This window comes from Budorcas taxicolor, chromosome 16 (genome assembly GCF_023091745.1).
Source record: "Budorcas taxicolor isolate Tak-1 chromosome 16, Takin1.1, whole genome shotgun sequence".
In the NCBI taxonomy this organism is placed as follows: domain Eukaryota; kingdom Metazoa; phylum Chordata; class Mammalia; order Artiodactyla; family Bovidae; genus Budorcas; species Budorcas taxicolor.
In genome coordinates, this window is record NC_068925.1 from 69,284,339 (window position 1) to 69,305,483 (window position 21,145).

General features: G+C 39.3%; 1 protein-coding gene across 1 annotated transcript in view; it reads right to left on the reverse strand.

The window, feature by feature from the left end:
* The window catches only part of KCNK2 (potassium two pore domain channel subfamily K member 2), a 134,706-nt gene that overhangs the window by 1,001 nt on the left and 112,560 nt on the right, over positions 1 to 21,145 (reverse strand). The window lies entirely within an intron of this gene.

A 21,145-nucleotide genomic window follows, 5' to 3' on the forward strand; every position in this document is an offset into this window, starting at 1 on the left:
ACCTGTCTGAGCTCCCATTTCATCAGCTGTAGAACTGAAGAAGGAATTCATAGGGCCTGGACTCCATCTTAGGCCTGTTCATGTTGACCATGCCCGGCCACCTTTCCAATGGACTCTGAACTCTGTGTTTAGTGCCTATAAAAACAACAACAGAAGGATAAGACCCCCTCCAGACAGGGGAACCTTGAAGATTGTATCTAGGTTACTCATTGCCTAAGAGAAAACATACACTGATCACCCTTTCCTCCAGACAGGCCATAAATTTTTCTGTATCTATCGGAGTGTAACCTCGGGCTTATTGATTATTGGCCAATTGTTTGACTGTTTGAGCACATGAGCACATAGCACGTGAATGATGGGGTTACTGGGATTGTATTTTCCTTGGTTTATGTAAGTCTCAAAGAATTTGGGGTGGTGGGTTCAGACATGTGCACATGGGGTATAAAAGATTCTCACAAATGCTGGTCGGGGTCCTTGGCTAAGAGGAGACTCTGCCTTGGGCCCGCCGGTGTAATAAACTGCACTCCACTGTCTGCATTGTCCTTCTGAGTGAGTTTGTTTCCTGGAACGCGTGGCTATAACAGAACAGGCATCTTTACAGCATATTCCTAACAAGATGGTTGGACTAATGTAGTTCAACTGCAATGTAGCCTTTGTTTGAAGGTTAAAGAAAAAACATTGCCAAGTCCTAACCATGTGGCCCTAAAGAATCTGCCTGCAATGCAAGAGACTGGGGTTTGATCCCTGGGTTGGGAAGATGCCCTGGAGGAGGGCATGGCAACCCACTCCAGTATTCCAGCCTGGAGAATCCCATGGACAGAGGAGCCTGGTGGGCTACAGTCCATGGGGTCGCGAAGAGTTAGACACAACCGAGGGATTAACACTTTCCCTTTCAAGCATGTGCATAATAATGTTCTCTCTGACCTGTTTAAAATGATTCTGTACTTTAGTGACCTAAAACAGAACAATGACCAATCCCATGCTAAACTTTTTCTTAATCAACAAGAACTCAGTCATCAAGAAGACTTCCTAGAATAATCTCCTAAGGTGGACAAGTCCCCCATCCATCATCGGTAGCACTGCTGCTTTGGGGGCCCACTTCACTCACTTTTTAAATGATGTGGGCACCTCCTGACCTGGCGAGTGAATAACTACAGCTTTGTTTGGTCTTGTTTTACTTCTGTTGCTTTTTGTTTTAAATTTTGATATGGGAAACATAACTGATAGTTTCTGCTATAGTTTGAATTCCTAAAAATTCATATATTGAAATCCTAACTCCACAGGTGATTGTCTCAGGAGGTGGGCCGTTTGGGAAGCGCTTAAGTCATGGAGTGATGCCCTCATGAATGAGAGCAGCATTCTGACAAAAGAGAATCTAGAAAAATCCCTTACCCCTTCCACCATGTGAGGACATAGCAAGAAGGTTCTGGCTCCAAACCAGGAAGAGAGTCCTTTATCATGCTGACACTATGATTTTGAATCCCCAGAACTGTGAGAAATACAAGTTGTTTATAAGATCCCCAGTGTGTGGTATTTTGTTATAGCAGCCTGATGGAACTAAGTGAGATTCTAAATATTTACACTGAAAGTCATAGATAAGTGTGTGGGTTGCAGGGTGGGGAGGGGGTGTTACACAAGATGGAACTGTTCAAATATCCTTGGAAGGTAGCACATAGCAGATCAATTCTTCTGCATCCACCCATAATTACATACATGCATGCATTTCATGATCTACTTTTTATTTAAAAAGAGTCCACTTTCTACTTGTATTGTCCTAACAAGGAATAATTGCTTGTTTTCCGGATCTGGTTTTGGGAAAAAGCAAAAATGGAAAAACGAGGAGTTCGTGGCACACATAATTCGCAAGATCAAGCATTCCTTAATCACTGAGGCATCTTAGAGGGAACCTACAGGAAAAGAAGTGCTAATTTTATAGGAATTCAGCCTGAAGATTCTTACTCTTCCCATAAGGGACTGTGCGTGACTGCACTTAGCTCCAAAAACAATTATTAAAAGTTTAATTCTGCTTTGGGGAAACTCTCTGGTTAGGCAGTATCGATCAGTGGTTAGAAATGCTGAATCACTCCAAACACACTTATAAATAAACCCTCCAACTGTTTATATTCTTTTTCTGTTTGCCCAGCTGTCTTTTTCATTAGACTAAGCATTTTTGAGTCTAGGGTCTATACTATATTCATTGGTGTATATAACACATCTAGTGTCTGGAACAGAAAAAGCACTCAGTAGAAATTTGATGAATTGCACTGAATTAATAAGTAAACACTATTCATAAAGTTTTGAAATAAATATCTTTAACGTAAAAAAGTTAAGAGATTCAGTTGTTTCTCTGTCAGTTTTGATTTAATTTTAAAGACTTAAAATTGCCGTATGCTTACAGAGAGAACCTGATTAATATGGTCTTGAACAAAACAGTTTTCATTGTCCAACATATCATTAAATTCTCCTAGTTTACATTACAAATAGATAATCTCAAGCAGTGTGAAATTTACTGTTTAAAATAAAACAATTGCTATTGATGAAAAACTAAACATTCCATCTGACTTATAGTCCCATCTTACCAATGATTTTATTAAAAAGGAATTAACCTTTTCTATTTGAGAATTCATAATTTTCTAAGTATAAAAAGAAAAAATACTAATATACTATTTTCTATTATGAGTTTATATTAATAGTATGGTTCATATTATAAAGAAAAGAGCTAAGAGTCTACATATTTGTTTAAATAAATGTTTGTGAAAAGTGTAAGAATTAATTACTGTATTCAATTTCCTCCCATAAATGACTGGTTAACTAGAAATAATCACTTTTTTAGAGGACATCCATCTGAGTAGGCCCCTAAATCATGCCTCAAGTCTGGAGGCACTGTCAAAACTGATGGACCTAAAATTAGGTCTATTCTCTTTTTGAAATTAATTTTTACTGGTGAATTGTGATTTACAATGTTGGGTTAATTTCTGCCATACAGCAAAGTGAATCAGTTATACCTATACATATATCCATTGCTTTTTAGATTCCTTTCCTGTATGTCATTACAGAGTATTGAGTAGAGTTCCCTGAGCTATATGGTAGGCCCTTATTAGTTATCTATGTTATATACAGTGGTGTGTGTATGTCCACCTCAATCTCCCAATTTAGAGGGAGGGATACATTTGGAGTTTGGGATGAACAGATACACATTACTATATATAAAACAGATAACCAACATGGACCTATTGTATAGCACAGGGAACATTACTCGATATTTTGTAATAACTTATAAGGGAAAAAATCTGAAAAAGAATAGATATGTATATATGTATGATGGAATCACTTTGCTGTACGCCTGAAATAAAAACAACATTGTAAATCAACTATACTTCAATAAAAATCCTCTTATTGTTAATAATAGATTTTGTGTATCTAAAATGCAGGTATTAATACTTTTATTTGCTAACTTTCTACCTCCTACAACTAGGATGTAAGTTCTATGTATATCCCAGCACCTAGGATAGTACCTGGTATGTGGCTGACTTCTAAGAAATACCTGTTACATGAACGAGTATATGGCCCCCAAATTCATGTTCTCTGTCATCGCGCAGCTGAATGGTAACTAGAGCCATAGGATAGCATGCATACCACCACTGGTCTTTCTTCTCTGTTCTAACCTTATTCCTCCTCCCTTTTGGTGACCATTAATATTTTTCCAAAAATGGTCTTATATTAAACATATTGTTTTGCAAATGGATTTTTTTCACATAACCAATTTTAGTCTTTTTTTTTTTTTTTTCCTATGAGTAGTCATTATACTACCTCATGGAGAAGGACATGGCAACCCACTCTGGCTACAGTCCATGGGGTCACAAAGAGTTGGACACAACTAAGCTACTAACACACACACACACACACCACCTCATAGTTTATACTAGCTTCCTACTGAAGCGACTTAGCAGCAGCAGCAGCAGCATTCCATGGGATGATGAATGTGGCATGCCCCTGTTGATGAATAAGGGTTTGTTTTTCATTTGTCTTTTTTTGCTATAGAAAATAATACTTCAGTGAATATTCTTATACCCATATCTTGGTTAATGTGATCAAGTATTACTAGAAGTAGAAAAACTGTGTCAAAAGACACATATATTTTCAGACTTTGAGGATGCTGAAATTTCCATCTAATCCCTACTGTCTTCAGACTCAAGGTTCCCAGTCACCCCACTATTTCCTCTTTTTGCACACTGAGGTAACCTCTGTCTTTTCACAGCAAAAAAAGCACCAGATCATGGATCCTGCGTAGAAACTCTTTTCGAGATTTTAATCATCTCTATTGTGACTGGAAATTTAATTGGTCATAAAAAATTGACTGAAAAGTGAAAGCTTTCCTTAACTTCATCTGATTTTTCTCCAGAAGCAGGTTTCTTGAAGTCACCATGATCACTCAGGTTGCACTGACGACACACAGCTTTCTGCAGAGCAAGGTGCTTCCACAAATTAGTGATTCCTGCAAATTAGTAAAAGCCTAAATACAAGTAAAGCTCAGACTTGTCTGAGTTCATAACTCTTTAATTTCTCATCTTTAATTGCACTCAATCTCTGGCAGACGCTGGTAGAATACCGCTTCTAGGGACAATGTTGTTTTTTTCCCCCCTAATTTTTCTGGAGTTCCCAGGGGTGGAAATGCCATCTCTGGAGGTCATAAGGGCTGCAGCTGGAAATATCATCAAACAGGGATAGGAGGGGTTAGCAAGAGGGGAGAAGAAGCCTCCAGTTCCAGCTCTGTCACTTAGCTGAGTGCCTGCAGCCAAGCAATTTAACCTTTTCGGAGTTTCAGATTCCTTATCCATAAAATAAGGTTATAATAATCTATTTCACAGGAGAAACAAACGGTGTGTGTATGCATGTGTGTGTATGTGTGTGGGTGTCTGTGTTCTTACAACATAAAGAACTGCACAGTTAGTGATTATGATGATAACACTGGGTAATGATGATATGGTTTGCTAAGGGCACTTAAACAGCTTAAAGAAAAGTACCAGATACAGAATAAATTATATAGAATTGAAAAACAATGAGACATTTTCCCCTGGAATACAATTCACAGGTTCTAAGCACCCAAGGGCAGCATGGTCCAAGTTCTGTGCTACAGAAGGACCAACCCAGAGTTTTGGAGATCTTTAAGGCATGAGGTGCTTGAGAATGGAGACATACATAAAAATTCAATTGGCCAATCATCCCAGTCAGAGACACTGAATGAGATATTTCATCACTCAAATGAATGTCAAGGCAAGAGATTGTTTGTGTTGGCCTTATCCTCATTATTACAACTAAACAAATACTGTAAAATATAATAGTGAATTTATTGTATCACTCAATAAACATGTATAACTCATAATAAAATGGACTCTCATTATTAATATAGGTCTATGTGGTGGGAAGGAGTAAATTTTGTATGCACAGATAAGAGCCCACTATGTGCTGGGCATTGTTCTTTTAAATAATATGAACTTATTTAATATTTACAACTCTGGGGAAGATTTTTATTATTTCACAGAAGAAGTTGAGGCTAGAGAGGTTAAAAAACTTTAGACACACAATGAATATGCCAGGATTCAAATTTGGAGGTCTAACTCCAGCATATTGTTTTGCCTCACCAGGAAAATCTTGTTAATTCTAAAGGATAAACATCTTTGGGAGGAGTGCAAGGCAAATTCACATTATGTGGAAATCCACCCTATAGCAGGTTATTACAGTGAGGATCTACCACCATAATTTCCTAAAGATATTGAAAAGAATGAAAATTTCTTCATAAAAAAATGTACTAGGAGCACTTACCAATTCAATAATGAGATCTATTTCCTCTCTATTGTGCCCTTATTTTTCTGCTTTTGCTATTCCTCGCGATACTAGACTAGGAACACAGCAATTCAAACTCAAAGCAAAAAAAAAGAAAAAGAAAAGAAAGGAGAGTCTCTCAAAAACAAAACTAAGGCCACCAACATAGTTACTTATTCCCATTTGTCTAAAACATTCCTGACCTGAGAGAACTGTCTATACCAATGAATTCATTATTCATAAAATAGCACATCGTATCCTAAAGAACAGATTCATATTTTTAAATGATGATAAAATTATACGTTCCAACTCTGAAGGTGCTCTTTTGATTTCAAAGACGTTAAAAAATAAGGTCCAGAGATCAGTACGTTTATATAAGTAAATTTTTCCTCCATTGAAATGTTAATGCTTATGGATAATTACAATGAATCCTTATGCATTAAAGCATGCTTGTTTCATCAGGTTTTTAGAAAAATTGTTCAAGAACTTATTCAAATACTGAAGTATGTCATCTCCCTAAAACTAAGCAAATCTACAAACAATAACAACAAAGCTGAAGACTCCAACATGAGCAGAAATAGCTCCTAGGGGATTGCCTGCAGCTCATGCACGTGACTCAAAGAAGAGATCTTCCTCTGTATTCCATGTATTCTTAACATTCACTTAATTCTCACAGCCTGGCAATCTGATGTACAAGAAAAGAAAGAAAATGGAGTGCTACAAATGGTCGCTTGCCTTCTAAATGCTACTGGAAATGCTCTCATCCTTGTGACTAAATGGAGTTGCACCATTCTCTGTCCCTCTTTCTCCTGGCCTTTGTAGCAAAAAAAGGCATTGGTGAAGACTCCATCCCTCCCAGTCAGTCTTTGCTCTTAATTTCCAAATCAGTACATTTTCATGTTTTTCTTTTCTTTTTTTAAAACCATTCAGGTTAATTCTCTATCAACCTAGAGGGATCATTTCCTTTCACCCTCCTCTACCTTTGTACCTTAGGCTTGTATTCTTCTCATTTCCCCTGGATAACCATATCCTTCCAATCATGCCCATTGAAATCTATTTGCTGACAACTCTCAAATACGTATTTCTAGATCAAGTCTCCCTACTGAATTCTGTATCTGTAAAACTGACTGCTTATGAAACAGCTTCAGTTTAGATGGACCCCAGGCATCTCAAATACAGCACATTCCCAAATGAAATCCTTTAACTTCTTAAACCTGTTCTTACTTAATTTCTTATCACAGTGAATAGCACCATTAACCAGCAAGTTTCCTAAATGGAACTTCAGTGATAATCCTTTATTCTTCCTCTCACCCAATCAACACCAAATCAACCCAAAGTCTTGCTGGTTTACCTCTTTCTAACTATTCCACGTACTTCTCTCTGTTCCCACTGCTAACACTATTTATCCATCATTTTGTCTCATCTATATTATTTCAGCAGCTTCCTAACAAGTTTTGCTGACCTAAGTCTATCTCCCAAATGTGTATTCTTCACACAGCAGCCAGAGTGCCCCTTAATAAACACAAATCAATCAACTATTTCCCCTGCGTAAACCATACAATTGACATTCATTTCACTTAGTTCAAATTCCTTCAGTTCAGTTCAGTTCAGTCGCTCAGTCGTTTCCGACTCTTTGCGACCCCATGAATCACAGCACGCCAGGCCTCCCTGTTCATCACCATCTCCCGGAGTTCACTCAGACTCATGTCCATCGAGTCCATGATGCTATCCAGCCATCTTATCCTCAGTCGTCCCCTTCTCCTCCTGCCCTCAATCCCTCCCAGCATCAGAGTTTTTTCCAATGAGTCAACTCTTCTCATGAGGTGGCCAAAGTACTGGAGTTTCAGCTTTAGCATCATTCCTTCCAAAGAAATCCCAGGGTTGATCTCCTTCAGGATGGACTAGTTGGATCTCCCTACAGTCCAAGGTACTCTCAAGAGTCTTCTCCAACACCACAGTTCAAAAGCATCAATTCTTCAGCGCTCAGCCTTCTTCACAGTCCAACTCTCACATCCATACATGAGCACAGGAAAAACCATAGCCTTGACTAGACGGACCTTAGTTGGCAAAGTAATGTCTTTGCTTTTCAATATGCTATCTAGGTTGGTCATAACTTTTCTTCCAAGGAGTAAGCGTCTTTTAATTTCATGGCTGCAGTCACCATCTGCAGTGATTTGGGAGCCAAAAAAAATAAAGTCGGACACTGTTTCCACTGTTTCCCCATCTATTTCCCATGAAGTGATGGGACCAGATGCCATGATCTTCGTTTTCTGAATGTGGAGCTTTCAGCCAACTTTTTCGCTCTCCTCTTTCACTTTCATCAAGAGGCTTTTTAGCTCCTCTTCACTTTCTGCCATAAGGGTGGTGTCATTTGCATATCTGAGGTTATCAAATTCCTTAAAGTGGCTCATATGTTTCAAGGCTTACCTACTGTTCCAGCTCAATCCTCACTCTCAACCCTCTCAAAAGTCTACTCCTGGGGCCATTCTGAACATTTGTTTTTTTAATTTTTATTGAATTTGTTATAATACTGCTTATTTGTTTGTTTGTTTGTTTGTTTTGCTGTTAGCAGTGAGGCATTTGGGATCTTAGCTCCCCGCTCAGGGATTGAAGCCACACTCCCTGCATTGGAAGGTGAAGTCTCACCTACTGGACCACCAGGGAAGTCTCTGAACATTTCTTTCATTTACTCAAACATGCCACTCTTTCTTGTCTTTCATTCATTCATTACTTACTATTTTCTCTATCCAGAATGGTGATTTCCAGTCTTTCTCTGGGACAGTTTCTACTCATCCTAAATTAGACATCTCTATGGGGCCACTCTCTGATTCTTTAGACATCAGATCACTTGATACCGGTATCTACATAAGCCTGTACTTCTGTACTTCCCTGACATTACTCTCATCATGTCCATGGAAATCTTCAGGCAAGAATACTGGAGTGAGTTGCAGCTTCTTTACTGCCTGAGCCACGAGGGAGGCTCTTTCATGATAATAGAGAGGTTTTGTCTGCCATGTACTACTCAGTATTCTCAGAACCTGGAGGGGTATACATGTGGAAGTTCAATAAGCATTTGTTAGACAAATGAATATCAATAACCTCAGATAAACAGATGACACCACCCTATGGCAGAAAGCAACGAGGAACTAAAGAGTCTCTTGATGAAAGTGAAAGAGAAGAGTGGAAAAGCTGGCGTAAAACTCAACATTCAAAAAGCTAAGATCATAGCATCTGGTCCCATCACTTCATGGCAAATAGATGGGGAAACACTGGAAACAGTGAGAGACTTTATTTTCTTGGGCTCCAAAATCACTGCAGATGGTGACTTCAGTCATGAAATCAGAAGATGCTTGCTCCTTGGGAGAAGAGCTATGACAAACCTAGACAGCATATTAAAAAGCAGAGACATTACTTTGCCAACAAAGGTCCATCTAGTCAAAGCTATGGTTTTTCCAGTGGTCATGTATGGATGTGAGAGTTGGACCATAAAGAAAGCTGAGCACCAAAGAATTGATGTTTTTGAACTGTGGTGTTGGAGAAGAGTCTTGCGAGTCGCTTGGACTGCAAAGAGATCAAACCAGTCCATCCTAAAGGAAATTAGTCCTGAATACTCATTGGAAGGACGGATACTAAAGCTGAAGCTCTAATACTTTGGCCACCTGATGCAAAGAACTGACTCAATGGGAAAGATCCTGATGCTGGGACGGATTGAAGGCAAAAGGAAAAGGGGGCGACAGAAGACAAGACGAGATGGTTGGATGGCATCACCGACTCAAAGGACATGAGTCTGAGCAAGCTCCAGGAGTTGGTGAAGGACAGGGAGGCCTGGCATGCTGTGGTCCATGGGGATGCCAAGAGTCGGGCATGACTGAGTGACTGAACTGAACTGAGACGAGTGAATGACAATCAATCATGGTTTGAATATATACTCCATTGAAAAAGAGTCTGCTTTTTAGTGACTGTACTGGGATAATCTTGTTTACCTCAGGAGGGAGACATGGCCAGGTTTATTTGAAGTAAAGGTTCAAAGCATGTTTCCTCAAAGTTTTTAGTCTTTGGAGAGCTTCCTCAGCATTCTAAGAAGCCTATGATGCTGCCAATGTCTTCTTTCACAGTGAAGAACATCATGCTTCTTGTACAGATCCTCCCTTAAATCAATCTTCCTTTCCTTTCCCTTCTCCTTGTGTGTGCATGGTCAGCCAGGTCCAGCTCTTTGTGACCCCATGGACTGTAGCCCACCAGGCTTCCCTGCCCAAGGAATTTTCTAGTCAACAATACTGGAGTGGGTTGTCATGTCCTTCTCCTTGGGATCTTCCCAACATAGGGATTGGATCCATGTCTCTTTCATCTCCTAGTGCCGGCAGGCAGATTCTTTACCACCAGTGCCACCTGTGAAGAACTTCCCTTCTCCTTGTGTGTTAGTCACTCACTTGTGTCCAATTCTTTGCAACTCCTTGGATTGTAGCTCACCAGGCTCTTCTGAGCATGGTATTCTCCAGGCAAAAATACTGGAGTGGGTTGCCATTTCCTTCTCCAGGCCCTCTCCTACAGTTCAGTTCAGTCACTCAGTCGCGTTCAATTCTTTGCAACCCCATGAATCACAGCACGCCAGGCCTCCCTGTCCATCATCAACTCCCAGAGTTCACTCAAACTCACGTGCATCGAGTCGGTGATGCCATCCAGCCATCTCATCCTTTGTCGTTCCCTTCTCCTCCTGCCCCCAATCCCTCCCAGCATCAGGGTCTTTTCCAATGAGTCAACTCTTCACATGAGGTGGCCAAAGTATTGGAGTTTCAGCTTCAGCATAAGTCCTTCCAACGAACACCCAGGACTGATCTCCTTTAGGATGGACTGGTTGGATCTCCTTGCAGTCCAAGGGACTCTCAAGAGTCTTCTCCAACACCACAGTTCAAAAGCATCAACTCTTCGATGCTCAGCTTTCTTCACAGTCCAACTCTCACATCCATACATGACCACTGGAAAAACCATAGCCTTGACTAGATGGGCCTTTGTTGGCAAAGTAATGTCTCTGCTTTTCAATATGCTATCTAGGTTGGTCATAACTCTCCTTCTAAGGAGTAAGTGTCTTTCAATTTCATGGCTGCAGTCATCATCTGCAGTGATTTTGGAGTCCCCCAAAATAAAGTTTGACACTGTTTACACTGTTTCCCCATCTATCTGCCATGAAGTGATGGGACCAGATGCCATGATCTTCATTTTCTGAATGTTGAGCTTTCAGCCAACTTTTTCACTCTCCTCTTTCACTTTCATCAAGAGGCTTTTGAGTTCCTCTTCACTTTCTGCCATAAGGGTGGTGTCATCTGCATAGCTGAGGTTATTGATATTTCTCCTGGCAATCTTGATTCCAGCTTGTGCTTCTTCCAGCCCAGCGTTTCTCATGATGTACTCTGCATAGAAGTTAAATAAGCAAGGTGACAATATACAGCCTTGACGTACTCCTTTTCCTATTTGGAACCAGTCTGTTGTTCCATGTCCAGTTCTAACTGTTGCTTCCTGACCTGCATACAGATTTCTCAAGAGGCAGGTCAGGTAGTCTGGTATTCCCATCTCTTCAATTTTCCACAGTTTATTGTGATCCACACAGTCAAAGGCTTTGGCATAGTCAATAAAGCAGAAGTAGATATTTTTCTGGAACTCTCTTGCTTTTCTATGATCCAGTGGATGTTGGCAATTTGATCTCTGGTTCCTCTGCCTTTCCTAAAACCAGCTTCAACATCTGGAGGTTCACAGTTCAGGTATTGCTGAAGCCTGGCTTAGAGAATTTTGAGCCCTTCTCCTTACTGGCTCCTTAATCTTTCCTATTGTTTTTATCACTCTGCATGATAATACCTTAATAGATTATCCTGGATCCTGGGCTTCCCTATCCTCAAGGGATGTAACCTTTTGAAAGATAAAGAAGGTTCAACCTTTTAACTTTAGAAGAATCACTAACATCTTCATCACTAACTAGCAATCCTTACGAAGCATCTAGGGCTTCTCTGATGGCTCAAAGAATAAAGAATCCGCCTTCAATGCAGGAGACTCCAGTTGGATTCCTGGGTCGGCAAATTCCCTTGAAAAGGGATAGGCTACCCACCCTTGTGGCTCAGCTGGTAAAGACTCCACCTGCAATGCGGGAGACCTGGGTTTGATCCCTGAGTTGGGAATGATTGAGAATGTTTAATATTTCTAAATCATAACTTTAAATTGTTTACTATAGTTTTATATATATATATATATATATATATATATATATATATATATATAATTATACACCTGAGTGTGATGAAGGATAATTCCCTGTTGTGTTTTTCATATTTGTTAACAGTTTCACTCCTGAAAGTATGCTTGTCCCTACCCCTGGTCAATCTTCACTGGAGTAGTCATTTCTTAGTAATAAAAAGTACAACATGAACTTAAGAGAATTTTCAGTGTTCTCAGTTTGAAAAGAGTATTTTAAATAGTATGTCTTTTAAATGCTTGATCTTTATCAACTGCATCTCTAAGGTTAATTTCCTCCAAACAACTGTACAAAACATCAGCAAAATGTTTTTTACCAAGAGAGTAAAGCTGACTTTTGAGCAAACTCCAGGAGATGGTGAAGGACATGGAAGCCTGGCGTACTGCAGTCCCTGGAGTCGCAGAGTCGGACACAATTTAGCAACCAAACAACAAAAAATATCTGACTCGTGGGGAGCAGTACTTTTTTACACTTTCCTTTTTTCCCCTCTGATCTGTTTCTGAGCCATGTTTCTTTGACAGGAAGTCTTAATGCTACTTTGACTCTTGATAAGAGGTAAACCTGTGAAATTCCTCAAATTTAGAATAATTCTAACCTTAATCATTTATTTACATTAACTCTCTAGTTCACTATGACCCTCAGAATCACCCCAAACTCCACCATCTTGAACAAATCTTTAGCCCTCTGTACCTTTCCCTTATATCTGAAAGCCTTATATCGGAAAGTGTTCTCTGCATCAGCTTTTCACCAGAATTATAACTACCCACTTTGCCTAACTATTTACTAGCTTTGAATTTCTACGATCCTCTTTATAGAGATTTGGGTTTTGATCATTAATAGATGAGTAATAATAAAAATTTGCTAATATTCTAAAGTACCCATTTCCAAAGATGAGTATCTCAGCAATTATTTGCAGGCAGCTACTTCCAAGTAGAAACTGGTGGCATGATTTGGAAAGCTGGCAGCGGCAACTCTGCTGGTCCTCTGTGATAATTCAGATTTTCCTTCCTTAAAGTCCCTCCCAACAATCATTTTCCTTGCATCACTCCATCCCCATTATCACTTCATGTACAAGAACATTTTTTTTTTTTCAGAGCTACAATCTTTTCCAAAAGATTTTTCCCTGGAGATCTTACCCTGCCTTACCCATATTTTCTGTTCTAATTGGCTTTACTTTTTCTTCCTATGTGCACTCAATTAACTATGAATAATAATCACTCATTATAGGCAACCTAATCCCTCTTATGGAGTCATAACTGGATGAGGAAATTTTTTCTGAAATGTTGGAAGGTTTTTGTAAAGTTTTCACAATTACCCACAGCCAACTCAAATATTGGATAATACTTTAGCCTCAAGTTTTCTTTAAAAAAAAAAAAATTCCATTTACAGGCAGAACTGATCAGAGTAGCATGAATAGAAATCCTTTTCCCTAAGGATATAAAGCAAAGCTGAACACTGAGTATTTAACAGCCATTAAGTAACATCCTTCGCCAGACATAACACTAAGAGGTTTTTCTTGTCTTTGACCAATGTTTTTTCCTGACCCTTTGGAGAGTGGGATTTTAATTTACTCCTCTCAGTAATCAGAAACATATCTACCTTAATGACTTGAGGAAAGTTAAATATTACAAGCAAGTAGCTGAGTTGAAATCATCCCTCTGGTTAAATATGTAAAAATAATTTGAAGCCTACTTTGTATTCCGATTTCAAAGGTTGCCTAGACTATAATTTCTGACAATTATCATTAATTCATTTTCTGAAGTATTCCCATTTCATTGTATTGTTGAACTGTACTATTAAAAGAACAATTCAAAGTATTCTCTTTATCAACCAGGTTAAAAAAAAAAAGCACACACCCAACAACTGAAAGGATTACAAAGTGTCACATTATCTTGACAGAACAATACATGATGTTTTTCTCTCGTTTTCAGGAAAGTATATGTAATATTCATAAGGTCTCCTTAATCAAAGCTATCTTTTTTAGTTAGCAATTTCTCCACTTCTTAATACCACACATATTAACACAACTGTGTAAAGATTAAGTACAATAGTTTTAATTTAAAAAGTCAAGAAGGATAATAATACTGATACCATGATTTTATCGTTCATAGAAAATTGCAAAAGGATAATGTATATTATTAACTGCATTAATAATAAGGTGGGGTTGTAAAATCAGATACTCGCTCGTTGTACAGTAAACTCAGCTTCTTAATTATTGTTACTGTAGTGACATACTCGGAGAAGGCCATGGCACCCGACTCCAGTACTCTTGCCTGGAAAATCCCATGGATGGAGGAGCCTGGTGGGTGCAGTCCATGGGGTCGCTGCCATTTCCTTCTCCACTGAACACCTCTGAAAGCTTCCCCCCTGGTCTGGGGTTACTTTAACAACCTATATTACAGAGCTCATCCAACTTAAATAACATTTTATTATGTTATAAAAATATGGGAATTAAAATTCATGAAGCAAAGCAATTTATATACGTTTTAATACAATTCTCCACACTTTTATATGATTGAGTTACAGTAACTAGATATGTGTCTGTTAGTAAGTGTGGACACTCTATGATGGAGGGGGGTGATTTTGGGGGGTGGTGCCGGGAGGTGGTCATCATCTGTTTGTTATTTAATTCCTTAAACTAAACGTGTATAGTTGTGCAAAAAAAAAAAAAAAAAAAAAAAAAAAAAAAACACCCATTCAAATGAAAGGATGGGCTGAAAATCTTACAGGCACTCTCCACAAAATATCTTCATTATATAATTAATAAAACCAAAACACGTAATTACACTTCAAAATTCATTTAGGATATCTGGAGTTAACAGTAGTTTACCTATAACAAAAGGGTATTTTATGTTCCTATAGGAATGCAAGTTGCTGTGTACTCCCTAAGTCATGTCTGACTCTTTTGCGACCCCATGGACTATAACCTGCCAGGCTCTCTGCCCATGGGATTTCCCAGGCAAGAATACGTTGTGGGTTGCCATTTCCTTCTCCAGGGGATCTTCCCAACCCAGGGATCAAACCCAAGTCTCCTACACTGGCAGGCAGATTCTTTATCACTGAGCCAGCAGGGAAGCCATAAGGAATACGAGACCTGTGTATTAAAAAATAGCTTTGCTTCCCTTCTTCTTGCAGTTTCCTTTCTAAACAAATGAGCCCCAAAGCAGTTAGATGAACAGAACTGCGGAGACATCAGTGTGACGGGTTTGGGGAGGGGGCCTTGGTACCAGAGTGAAATGTCAGAGCTAGATCAGCATGAAGGGAGCACCCACACAAGGAGTGGCACCCAGTGTGGGGTTCAGAGCCTGAGCGGGGTAAGGAGGACAACCCCACAAGTAAGTCCAGGGTATACAGCTGGAGACCAAGCAGCGGGGAGAGGGCGTCCCTGGGGCTGGGAGTGGGTGCAGCAGAGGCAATTCAAGCCTGGCTATATACAGGAAGAAAAAAAATATTGGGAATAACAAGGATTAGGTATTTTACTGTAAGAGGAAGTAATTACAAATACAAAAAAGGCAGATTAGAAGGAACTCCTGTGTTAGATTGGAACTGGGAATATCAGTTTGAATTCATGATTTTCTCTGTAATTATTATTTTTTTAATAGAAGTATATAAGGCTTTCCTGGTGGCTCAGTCAGTAAAGAATCCACTGGCAGTGCAGGAGACTACAACTCATGAGACGCAGGTTCGATCCCTGGGTTGGGACGATCCCCTGGAGAAGGAAATGGCAACCCACTCCCAGTATCCTTATCTGGAGAATCCATGGACAGGGGAGCCTAGCGGCTAGTGGACTACAGTCCTTGGGGTCGCAGAAGAGTCGGGCATGATTTAGCAACGAAATAGCAACAAACATAACTGACACATTGGTCTCTTGTGTCTCCGCATGGCAGGTGGATTCTTTACCCACTGAGCCATCGGGAAACCCCCACGTAATAGTCATAGTTAAATGTCAGTGTTTAAGTTCACTGATAATTAAATCCCTTGAAATTAACCTACAATGAAAATTATTTAACCTAAAATAAAATATTTTAGGTTTTAACTTAAAAATATGTGTGGGCAGACCCCACTTCTCAAAATACTTTCAGAGAATTCACACAGACTGTTGTTGTGGACCAGTATTTCATAACTATGGTATCAGGCAGCAATGAGAATAGGTTTTCTCCTACCATCCATTCCCTTCCCCTCCTCCAGAGACAGAAGTTGTGATTCACTTCTTTATCCTCCTTTTCACCTTTTTGTCCTTCTCTATCCCATAGTTAGCAGGAGAATGTAAATATTTTTTACATTCCAAGAACATGATTGATTCAGGAAATGTCACCCAACCATGAGCTTTATGAGTTAGTCGAACCTCTTAAAACTGTATATGCACTTAGGATTTGAACATTTTTCACTGTGAAAGGGGATCAGAGCTCTTAACAAACTCAAAGAGGATGTGACCCACTAAAAAGGTCATAAACTCCTGCTCTATTAAGTAAATTCAACACTGATGTTTATAAGTAGAATCTTCCTTACTAAAAGTGGAACATCATTCAAAGCACTATGTTTTCTAAGTTTCATGGTGTGTACTGTTTTATGTCAACTGCCTAACACAGTACAGGCATATTGTAAACACTTTTAAATTTTTGCTGAATAAATGTCCCAGAAGCCAAATGAATTTTAGATGTCATAAGGAGGTGGGTAGATAACAGAGGAGAGGATGGTAGACAGGATTATGGAGAATGCTATCAATTTCAAATGAAGTGTGCCATGACACAAAGACCCACTGGAAAGGGGTTGGAAGAAAAGCTACTGACTTCATGGTACTTCTTGGGTGAGAAAGATAACCTCATAAATAAATACTCACACCTAATCACAAATCATGATTAAATGTAGTTAAGCCAAGATAAGAAATGTGAAGAGTGCATATAAAGGGGAGGAATAATTCATATTAAAGAGGTCAGATGAGATGTCTGCAGAGATGTGACATTTGATCTGAGATCTGAAGCAGCTCTGTAGTCAGCAAGGGGGCAATGTGTGGAGAAGAACATTCAAGGCCAGGGTACAATGTGTAAGAAGGGAAGGGACATGAGTAAAAAGACAGTCTGGTGCAATCAGAGAACTACTGAAAGAAGACCTATGTGGCATGATTGTAGTGAATCTACAAGATGAGACCTGAAAGGGAGGTAGGGCCCAAATCACATGAATGCAAAAATCATGGTCATCAACAGATTTCGAGCTTGAGGCAACTCAACAATATGCAACAGAGAATAACACTGTCAGATCTGGGCTTTAATTTCTCTGCATGCACCACATGTTGACAAAAAATTCTTGGGAATGCAGAAAAAAGAAACACAGTTCTAGTTTCATTTATTTTTATTAAGTGGCTACTAATATTTTCTGTATGGGATGCCCCTAGGGCCTTCACTTGGTCCCTGTTCCATGGAGGAATGCCAGGGGAAGAACCTGATCTCCCTGATGGGCTAGGGGACAGGGGCTCGCTTGTTCCCTTGCTGTTAGCGTATTCTAGTGCATTCGAATTTATGGCCTATTGGATATCAGCAATATGATTACTTTGATAAAACCAAAATTCTTGAATCATAGAGTTTTTGTAAAAGTAAGTAATGAGATGGGGCGTGGCCATGAAAATCTCTGTCACCAACATACTGGTGGCAAATGACACATGGTATAATCTATGCATTTTTCTTCCTTAAAATTTGATGACCTAATTTGTGATGAGAAAGGTGTTCCATGGGATGCTACTTGGCAGATATTTTGAAACAAAGAAACTATTTAGCCTGCCCCTTCAAAGGATATAAGATATATAAGATGGTAACTGCTATTCAAAGAAAAAAATTGTGTGTACAATGATGGAAGAAAAAAAAATCTTAATGAGTGTTTTCACATATGGTCATTGTTATATTTGTCCCCTCAAATGGGGTGTTACTTATCAAATCACATATCTTAATACTTAGCAAACTTGGAAGAAGGATTTTACCACCTGTAGGAAAGACTCTCAAACAAAAGGCTTCCATGGATATTGAAAATGGGCTAACCTTAAAAACAATGGTTTGGCATCAGAGAAGATGGATATTTCCTAACAAAATAATCTTCACAACTAGTGAATAATGTTTTAAAATGAGTTCAATGTTTAAAAGGCAGAATTTTAAATGTACTTCTTTCATTTGCACTATGAGTTACCTTTCTCTGACATGCCATCAAATCAAGAATCAAAATAAACTACACTATGGACTAGAATTGGGGATTACTATAATGTAGAGTGCTAAATCCAGATCTGACAAAGTAATAAGACATTCAAATCATACTATTCTCATTATTAATTTTTTGTGAGAGCAAAAATTTGAATTACCAGTAAACACAATTAATACATTTTAAACTGCTTAATTTTCCTCTTTTAAAATTTCTCCCTTTACATATGTGTAAATAAATATCTAAATATCGGTACAGGAATACAGTAGTACAAGTATGTAATTTATAAATACATATGCATACTGTAGAGGTACATGCCCAAAACGTTTTTTACTAATAACAATTCACAGTAAAAATTCTGGAAACCACTGAAGAGAGGAAATCGAAAGGTGAGGAGGGAAGGAAGACATCTAGTTAGGATGCTAACTGTGCTGGATCAGGCAGACTAAAAGAGGAGTATGGACACAGAATGTACAGGAAAGCATTTAAATGTGTTTTGGTGACATTATCATTAGAACTCGTGATGCACAAACCACAGAGGTGAAGAAAACAAAGTATCAAGAATGACTGCACGGTGGTCCAGTGGTTAAGGCTTCCCCTTCCAATGCAGGGGATGTGGGTTCAATCCCTGGGGGGCGGGGAAGCTAAGATCCCACATGCCTCATGGCCAAAAAACCAAACACAAAACAGAAACAATATTGTAACAAATTGAATAAAGACTTTAAAAATGGTCCACATCAAAATAAAAAAAAAAAAGAATGACTGCAAAGATTTTGGCATAAGCAAATGAATATATGTTGTGATAATTTTCTAAGGGTTGGAACCTGAGATGAGATCTTAAGTTCGAGATGATAAAGTAGTGGTTTATTATAAAGTATCTCTTGCACAGCAGCTCCTGCCAACTTCTCAGCAGAATTTCCATCTCCAGTGAGCACAGGAGCCCCACCAATCTCCCCCTCCAGCATCCCTGGCACCATAACCTTAGCTTTAGGTTAGCACCCACTGGCATGGCCTTATCCTGGACCTAATCTCTGACCATAAGTCCAGTCTCTCTAGCTCTTTTACTCTCTTATCACCAATATCCCATATGGTGACTGCACTGAGCCTCGCAGGCACTCGGTTCATTAGCGTCTTAGTCCACTGGTCTATCTTGACTCTTTCCTTTGCTATTCTAGCTACTCCCCATAAAGCATCACCTCTATACCCTCCCAGGACCCCATAAATTCCCTCAAATACTATCTGTACACCTACTTTAATAGTCACAAATCATATCGTGGCTACTGGCTTACATCTACTACATTTTCTACTGGACCCTCATCATGAATTAAAAGACGCTGACCCCTTGGAAGGAAAGTGATGACCAACCTAGATAGTATTTTCAAAAGCAGAAACATTACTTTGCCGACTAAGGTCTGTCTAGTCAAGGCTATGGTTTTTCCTGTGGTCATGTATGGATGTGAGAGTTGGACTGTGAAGAAGGCTGAGCACCGAAGAATTGATGCTTTTGAACTGTGGTGTTGGAGAAAATTCTTGAGAGTACCTTGGACTAGAAGGAGATCCAACCAGTCCATTCTGAAGGAGATCAACCCTGGGATTCTTTGGAAGGAATGATGCCAAAGGTGAAGCTCCAGTACTTTAGCCACCTCATGCGAAGAGTTGACTCATTGGAAAAGACTCTGATGCTGGGAGGGATTGGGGGCAGGAGGAGAAAGGGACGACCGAGGATGAGATGGCTGGATGGCATCACGGACTCGATGGACGTGAGTCTGAGTGAATTCCGGGAGATGGTGATGGACAGGGAGGCCTGGCGTGCTGTGATTCATGGGGTCACAGAGTCGGACACGACTGAGCGACTGAACTGAACTGAACTCATCATTGAAGCCTGAGACTGTGTCTAACTGGGTCATTTTTTTTAATCTCCAACATCAGTCTCATTGTCTGAACACAGTGGCTGCCCCTTAGAACTGTAAAAAAACTGAACTGTGCTTACAAAAATAACTGCTTTTTCTTTTAATTATTTACCTTAAATCTATTGAAATAGGTAAATGATACCTATCAATGCTCAAGAATCCAGTTCAGTCAGTAAACTAAAGGTAATTGTTTTAAATTTTAAAGCCATTAAGGCTATCATCAAAAAAAAAAAAAATCCACAATGAATGCTTGAGAGGGTGTGGAGAGAAAGGTACCCTCCTACCGTGATGGTGAGAATGTGAAGTGGTACAACCACTATGGAGAACAGTATAAACGCACCTTAAAAAACTAAAAATAAAATACCATATGATCCAGCAACCCCATTCCTTGGAAAAACATGCTCTAAAAGGGTACATGCACCCCAGTGTTCACTGCAACACTGTTTATAATAGCCAAGACATGGAAGCAACCTAAATGTCCATGGACAGATGGATGAATAAAGGTGTGGTCCATACATGCAATGGAATATTACTCAGCCATTAAAAAGAATGAAATAATGCTATTTGTAGCAACATGGATGGACCTAGAAATTGTCAAGCTGCGTGAAGTCAGTAACAGAAGGAGAATATCATATAACATCCTTTCTATGCAGAATATAAAAAGAAATGATACAAGTGAACTTAATTACAAAACAGAAACAGACTCAGATTTAGAAAACAGACTTATGGTTGCCAAGGGGGAAGAGATAGTTAGGCAGTTTGGGATTGACATGTACACCCTATTATATTTTAAGTGGATAACCAGCAAGGCCCTATTGTATGGCACAGGGAACTCTGCTCAATGTCAGGTGCCAGGCTGCATGGGAGGGGAGTTTGGGGGAGAATGGATACTTGTATATGTATAGCTGAGTCCCTTCACTGTCCACCTGAAACTATTACAGCATTGTGAATCGGCTATACTCCAATATAAAATAAAAAGCTAAAAAAA